Source organism: Cynocephalus volans, chromosome 7, assembly GCF_027409185.1.
Source record: "Cynocephalus volans isolate mCynVol1 chromosome 7, mCynVol1.pri, whole genome shotgun sequence".
Lineage (NCBI taxonomy): Eukaryota > Metazoa > Chordata > Mammalia > Dermoptera > Cynocephalidae > Cynocephalus > Cynocephalus volans.
This window is the reverse complement of record NC_084466.1, coordinates 119,669,513-119,677,097: the sequence shown is the minus strand read 5'-3', so window position 1 is coordinate 119,677,097 and position 7,585 is coordinate 119,669,513. Positions and strand designations below refer to the sequence as shown.

The 7,585-nt window shown below is 43.7% G+C and overlaps 1 pseudogene; it reads right to left on the bottom strand.

The window, feature by feature from the left end:
• Positions 1–1,766: 1,766 nt before the first annotated feature.
• LOC134381743 (interferon-induced protein with tetratricopeptide repeats 1B-like) lies at positions 1,767–7,383 on the bottom strand (annotated as a pseudogene).
• Positions 7,384–7,585: the final 202 nt, after the last annotated feature.

Sequence of the window (7,585 nt, the reverse complement as noted above, 5' to 3'; positions counted from 1 at the left end):
ATTTATTCCAGGAGCAAACACAAACCTCCCCTACAAGTGGCTCTACAGCGATCACAGCTAAGGAATTCAAAGAGGGGCCAGAGGAGCCCAAGAGTCCCATGTTTACAGGGAAAAGACAATATAAGTATTCCCATTTCAGTAGTTTCCTCTGGTTAAATTTGATGAATCTGTTTTTTTGTTTAGTATCAACAAAACTGAAAAGGTTGTGACTTGTGTGTTCCCTAAGTGTCATCTGAATGACCCATCCAGTCCCCGAGCCCAATCCCCCGGCATTGGCCAATCCTAATTTTCAGGGATCAAGGTAACAGAAGGCAACCTTTCAATTCCATGGCCTGCAGGAGTAAATTGTTCTCCAGTATCTTAAAAAATACTTGGTAGTTGTAGTAGATTGGATTATGTCATCCCCAAAGTCCCTGAAGGTTGAATTGTGTCCTCCAAGTTTTATGTATGAGAAACTTAGCCACCACTGTGACTGTGTAGAGGGTGGGGAATCCTATTATGGTAATTGAAAGTTGGAGCCTTGAAAAGATGATTGGATTGTAGGACCATGCAGTCGTGAATGGACTAAAAATGATGAACAGGGGCATGGTTCTGAGGGCTTTGAAAGAGGAGGAGAGTCTGTTGCTCTTTCTACTTCCACCATGTTCCAAAGTGAGACCCCTGGGTTGCTGTCACCAACACCAGACAGACTTTGGACGGCCCAGCCTCAGAAAGTGTCAGCAATACATTTTGTTTTCTTATACATCACCCACTTCCAAGTATTTTGTTAGAAGCAACAGAAACAGACTAATCCAGTAGGTTTATATTCCCACAGTTTCCTCTGCTTTAGGCCATCTAGTGCTGCATAAATTGTTCTGCATTTTTCAATTTCCACCCAAACATAAAAGATACATCTCTTTTTATTTACATCTCCAATGAAATACACTCAAAGAATTTGTCATCTTAGCAGATGTTACTGAATATTTTGGGGTAGGGAGCAAAAGGGGATTAAATCACACACCACCCAGTAAGGACTTAAAAACTGCACTAGAGTATTTATTTCATTTTCACCTTGTGTATCCCTACGAGATTTTTTCTCTTACTTTGTCTTTCCCCAACACATTTTAAGTTTCCTGAGGTGTGAATTAACGTCCAGCAATGTGTTTGGAGCACACAGATCTCTTGAGATTGCCAGAAGATGAACAAATGCAAACAAAAGGTTGGATTTATTATAAGGAGGTCATTGGCTTGACTCACTGACCAGCCCGTCTTGGCTGCGGAAGGGCCTTGGGAAATGGAAACTCGAGCTGGAATGCTGTAATAAACTCCTCAAATCTCGTCCTTCTTTCTAACGCACATCTTTGCTCATTTGCTTTGCTCTTAGATCTTGTAGCAGGTCAGTGCCCCTGGGCACATGAAAAAGAAGCCTTCCTTGTTTGTCTCTTCTGCTTGGGACTTCTAGACCGAGAATGGAAGCCGTTCATTTCATTTTCAAGATCACACGGAAAACAATTCTTGTTGGTCTAGCAGGTGAGAGATGCCCCAAACAGCATTAATCAACCTTGGCCTATGAGTGCAGGGATGTGTTGTTGAAAAAAGGATGCTCCTGTCATAGACACATGGATAGAAGGGGAAAGAAAGTGGGGAGTCAGTCAGGCAGCAGAGTATGTGTTGTATCAAACTATTGTGTATTTCCCCATGTTACAGATTTTTGAAGGCAACAATTGGGAAAGATTGATGACCTATTTAGTTATGAATATGTTAAATGAGTAATGGTGACCTCTGTTTCAAAACATAGAATTGAGGTCAGCAGCCAGAGTCAGATCCCTCTCATAGCACGTGAAGGCTTCACTCACTTCGCCTTTCAATTTGTGGACAAGCCCAAGGAGGCTGAGACTTTCCACAACACGTACATTCCAGTGAACACGTATTATAGCTAATTTTTCTAAAGCATTGAGAAGTTTCTCCCTGTAATAGGGCATTTTTTCTATTTTTAGACCTTTTAAGTAAAAGGTGAATGCTGTATCTTCAGACTTTATGTGAAATTGTTGGAAACGGCCGTATCAGTAATGAATCACTTGTTGCAGGTGATCCTCAGTGATCTTCATGCATAACAATTTCTGAAAAGTGTCCTCAGCGTCTCTGTGGTGGCCTATTTGTGCATACATTTCAGCAAGGTCAGCATCAGCCGATTCAGATGAGGCTTTTAGTTTCAAAGTATTTTGAAATTCATTTATAGCTAATCGAACCAATCTGTCCACTTCTTCTCTATCCTGCCCTCTAGACTACCTGTTTGCAGCTTTCTTTATTTGGATCATCTTGTCCTTGTAGCAAAGCCCCATCTGGTGATGCACAAAAGTAGAGGTGGGTGTTGCCCACAAGGCCGTATTTAAAAACTGAAGAGCTGTATCTAGAGAGCCTTTTCTTCAGTAAAACGTGGATGCATATTGAAAGACATAAGTCTGTGAGGACTTGTCGGTCAGAGCTTCTTTAATGAACTCTTCTCCTTCAGCTTCTTGTCCTACTTCCTGAGGCTTCAGTGCAAGGAGAACCTCAATATAGGCATCTTCTGGATTTAGCCTGCCGGCCTGTCTTAGAAGGTGCAGAGTTGACGTGTTAAAACCATCCGATCGATGAGCAGTAATTGCATACCCAGTGCTGAATTCAGCATTTTTAGGGTGTGCTTCCAGAGCCTTTTCAAAGCAGTCCTTGGCCTGTTCGCAATTCCTTTTACCCCACTTCAGCAAAGCCCATCCTTCCTCATGGTCCATCTCAGGACACTCTATTCAATAGCAGAAGTGACTTGCCAACGTCTCGCAAGTGCTCTCCACCTTGCCCAGTTAAGTCTGGTCTTGCCAGTCTTCCCAGGTGGTAGCACACCCAGGCATAGTTGCCCCAGGTCACCAGACTTCTCATGTCTGATTGGTTGTCATGATCTCACTGGATTAAGTCTTCGGCTTCTTTCAAGCTCTCCAAGGCTTTCTGATTATGGCCTTTCTGGTGCTTCTTACAGGCCAGCAGGTTGTGTATTCCCACACTTTACTTGGTGTCTAGGAAGAATCTCATCCAAGACCCTGTTTTCTAAATCAGGCGTTGCAGTGATTTCAATTAACAACTTCCATGTAAAGTGACATCTCAACTGAGCCAGGCTATCTTCAGTGAGATTTCCATCAGATTCCTCACAGTAAAAGAAGACAGCAATTATTTCTATTTTTAGTAGTATTCAGTCTACTGGAAATGAAGCCAGCACTTCAAATAATCAAATATTCTCCGTCCCAATGTCCCTGCCTCTGTTAGCTCTTGCCTCTCTGGCTCCTGTGCTTATACAATTAGGAGAGATTGCAGGTTGACACAAATACCCGGAGGAAATGCTGAACCCTTCATGGTGCCAGCAGGTAGGTATTGGAAGTCTACAAGTCAACTCAAAAGAGATTTTTTCTGCTAATGTCAAAATAATTTCAGCACCACCTTCAACACTGCAAAACCCTTCTCTCCTGCTCCCTCCCAGCTTTGTAATACACCACTAATGCTGTCTGAACAAATGCGGAACAGAGGGTTCACAGAAGGGTGAATTCCTTACTCATCTTTCCCTTACTCCCAACACGTAAACACATTTTGGTTTTCTCTCCTCCCAGACAGGGTTCTGAGTGAAATTTGAGAGCCAAATATGGTTTCAAATGATGAATTTCATGAATGCTTGAGCTAGGTTGGAAAATGTGGTAGGGCATCCTACCTCCTTCACCTCTATGAAATTACTGAGCCAATCCCAAACAGAGAGGTTGAAAAATGGGTGGAACCACCTCGCAATGGCAGACTTACTGCATGGGGACAGAAGTAGGGGGATGAGTGAACATTGCATGGGGCTAGATGTGTCTATGTGAGGAAGTGGCAAGTCTCACTTTTGTAATTCACTGAACCTAATGTCACGTAATGTTGCAGCCTAGTGGCGGGCAGTTACTCTAAATCTCAAAAAGTGAAGTGATCACTCAGCTACGCATGGAGAAGACAGAATAGTAAGTTTGAAGGGGACCAGAAGTTTTCTTTCCAATATTTTACTGTTTTATAAAGTGCAGCTGAAGTTCTAGTCTTCCTCTAAGAACATAAGGGGGCCAAAAGAAATTTGTCTCTAATAGTGAAAAAAAAGTGGCCCTCACATCCTATGTAAGTATATTTGCCTCTGCGTTCTCAACTAATTGTCTTACATTTTATACCTGACATGTTTTCTACCCTTTAGTCCCAAGAAAGACTCCGGAGGGGACCTTTATAAATTTCCTTTGATGCTATATTTGACAACGTATAGCACAAAGCAAGTTTCATATAAATCCCATTATCCTGACTCAAAATATTTAACCATAACCTCATCACAAAAAAGACTATAGAACATTCCCTTTTGAAAATAAAGGGAAAGGGAAAATTCACAAAAGATGAATAACTGTCAAGTGAGGTAGAGGATACTCAGGCTTACAGAGTATCTTACTATTTATTGCCTCTGAGAATACAGCTGCTGGCTCCATAGAGTCCTCTCATTTCCGTCAACATCTCCACCTCATAAACTCCCCATAGATCTTGGATTTTTCTTGAGTGCATCCCTGCATACACTCCCAAGCCATCCTCTGCAGGCCTGAGTCTATGGAAGATGACATCCTGACACTGAGTTTGTTCTTGCTTTACGGCAGGACTGCTTGGTTGACTGCTGAGGTCAGGAGCTCCAGAAACCTTTCTTTTTACCACCCAACCGTGGTCCGGAAATATTGTCTAATGAAACTTGTGCACGTGCCTGTGTGGATGTGGGTGCGGGTTTGAATGTGATGGTTGTGAACATGGGGTGAGATCAGGAGTGAATAAAATCAGTATTCCTCACTGAAAATAGCCTCCACTTCTAAAGGAGATGGAATCAGGAAGAGCTTCTGACCCAAATGCTCCACTTTGCCTACTGCAGTCCGTGGTATGATGAGAGCAGACACTGCCCAGGGAAAATCATCCGCACAGACTGCCATTGCTCTAGAGCTGCTAGAATATTTGTGGATGATCCATTCCAGGCTTTCTAACTTTGTCACATAATCTCAGGCACCTCAGCTGCTGATCCAGCCATCAGTAGAAAGAGTCCCTCCTTCTGAGTGATCTAATCAGGGCCAGGGTGACCTGCATTGATAGGTGCATCGATAGGTGATATTCCAGATTTGAGCCCTCACCAAGATTGCAAAACTTCCAGCGCACACTTGGAACAGCCTTACAGGGCTGTCCTGCCAACTTGCCAGAGGAGAATTATTGTTCTTTCTTATAGGTAGTTGTTCATCAACATGCGTCATCTTTTCTTTCCTCTTGGTCCTGGGAAGACTATGAGGTAGAATGCCATCAGAGAGGTGTCCTTACTCTCTAAAAGAGGAATGCTAAGAACCTAAAGTCCTCCTGTTACCTAGTAAGCACACAGAGAGTGCTGTCATTAGCAGTGTATGTATTATTATCCAATTACGAGTATGTGTATGTGTGTGGTGACTTAACCCCTCTGTGCATATGGCAGGTGGGCAATTGTAACCACAAGTAGCCTTCCCTGTGTGTAGATCCTCTTCCCTTCAGCTGCTTGTATTTTTGATCAACGTGCATAAATGGAAAGAAGAGCTCACCCTGCTCCTCTGTCTCTGTACCACCGGGATCAGGAGTATCTCAACATGGGTTTTCTTCATTCTGGAATAGTCCAGAGCCCCCTTAGGCCACCCCGACCAGGGGACTCTAGAAACACAGGCACAGGCCATTGCAAAACCTCTCGGGTAGCCTAGCTGCCAAGGCTGGGGAGAGGGTGAGCCTGCTTTCTGTCAGCTCCACAGCTGTGGACAAAGCTCACATCATTGTATGGCCACGGGCCCATTATATTAAAAAGAGAGACTGGATACTCTTGGGGTAAACTCCTTTGTAATCCCTCACTTACAATTTCTTCTCAAGACAGGTATAGGTGTTTACTGGAGGAGAGATCCTAGAAGCGGGGCCCCTTTTACTGAAAACTCTTCCTCTCCCACTCAATGGGACATCCAGTGGGAGAACTGTATCATGTCAGAATGCTTTTCAGTAGAAAATATTTTCTGTATTTCACCAGTTCTAACCAAACCAGCAAGAAAGGAATACCTATTTTTTAGAACCAACACTTCACAACCGCAATAAGATTTCCCATCTTCTAACATCTAGTATAGTGGTTTTTCAAACTTTAGCATGCAACGTGATCACCTGGAAGACTTACAACACACAGATGGATGGGCCCCACTCTGATGTTTCTGAGTAGGCAGGTCTAAGGTGGGGCCTGTGCATGTGCATTGCTAACACGTTTTCGGATGATGCTGATGCTGCGGGTCAGGGTACCACACTTTGAGAACAGTTGATTCGGTGAAAAGCAAATTTTTTAGTAGTCACCATTTCAGTTTCACAGTAATCCCAAAACTTTGACTTGGTATCAGTAAGAACAGAAAAAAAGACTTTTAGAACATAGCTTCTTCTCCTTCCCATTTTAAAGCCTGAAAATATCTAAATGCTCTTTCCCTGACTGCTCCCCATGTCAGCCTCCCCTCTAGGCGCAAGCCTCTGTCGTGAACACTCAATAAGTACCCTTTGGATAATTCTCACTGCATTAGAAAGTGCTACTGAAATGACATCTCCTTTGGAATTAAGATCCCTTTCTTCTTCCTTCGCTTAAGAGCACTGCTGCTCTTATAAAGCAAACTCAGTAAGAAGACAGTTAGAAAACTCACCTCTGTGCATATATTTTCATCTTGCCCATTTGGATCAACTTTCCTGCCTTCTTCACTATGCTCTGTGCTCGGGGAAGCTGAGTTTATGGACTTCATTACCTGGACCTCTCTGAGTTTTCACTTTCTTTTGGGTTTAGCCCACCGGAAGGCAACAGTCAGAAATCAGAGTGCAGGAGGAGGTGAGGCTGGTGGTGTTAATGCCTAAGCTCCCACCGTGCTCACTTGGCAGTGGTTGAGTTTTTCACCAAAAACCTTTAGAGAAGCCCCTCCCCTACAGCCACAGGTAGAGGTCTCTGCAGGTCTGGGGACCACTCTCTCCTCTTGCCCCGGTAGGCCTAGGGGTGTCATGTTACCACCATTGTTAGCCCTCCCCCAGCTCCTATTTAGTATCATCTGCTGTTGATTTTCCTGAACTTAGCGCACAGCCTCTTAAATAGCCCCTCTAGTACACTCTCCTCCATTACCTGCTTGAGGGTGCCTATCAGAGTCAGAACCGTGAGTGAGACAGCTCCCCTAGGAGAAGGAAATAGTCCATAAGGACAGGTTTGGAATTTCAAAGTGCACAGAAATAAGGTTGGGAAAGCAGAGAAAGCCTTTACCTCATGGTGCTTTGAGGCAGCAGGTGCTCTGTTGTGGTTTGGTCCAGGCTGGGAGGCTCCTCTGGCATTTGTCCGCAGAGTTCTAGGGCTTTTCAGAAAAGCATATGCTTATATAGTAGAGGTATCGCCAGGCAATTTTCATTCCTTTCAGGCCCAGTGAAATTGGCTGTGTTCCATCTTGGTGAAAATGAAACTTGGAGAGAGGGAGAACTGTTTCTGCTTTGATAATGAATATGTGCTCAGTTTTGGCAGCTAACACGATGTTTGTGA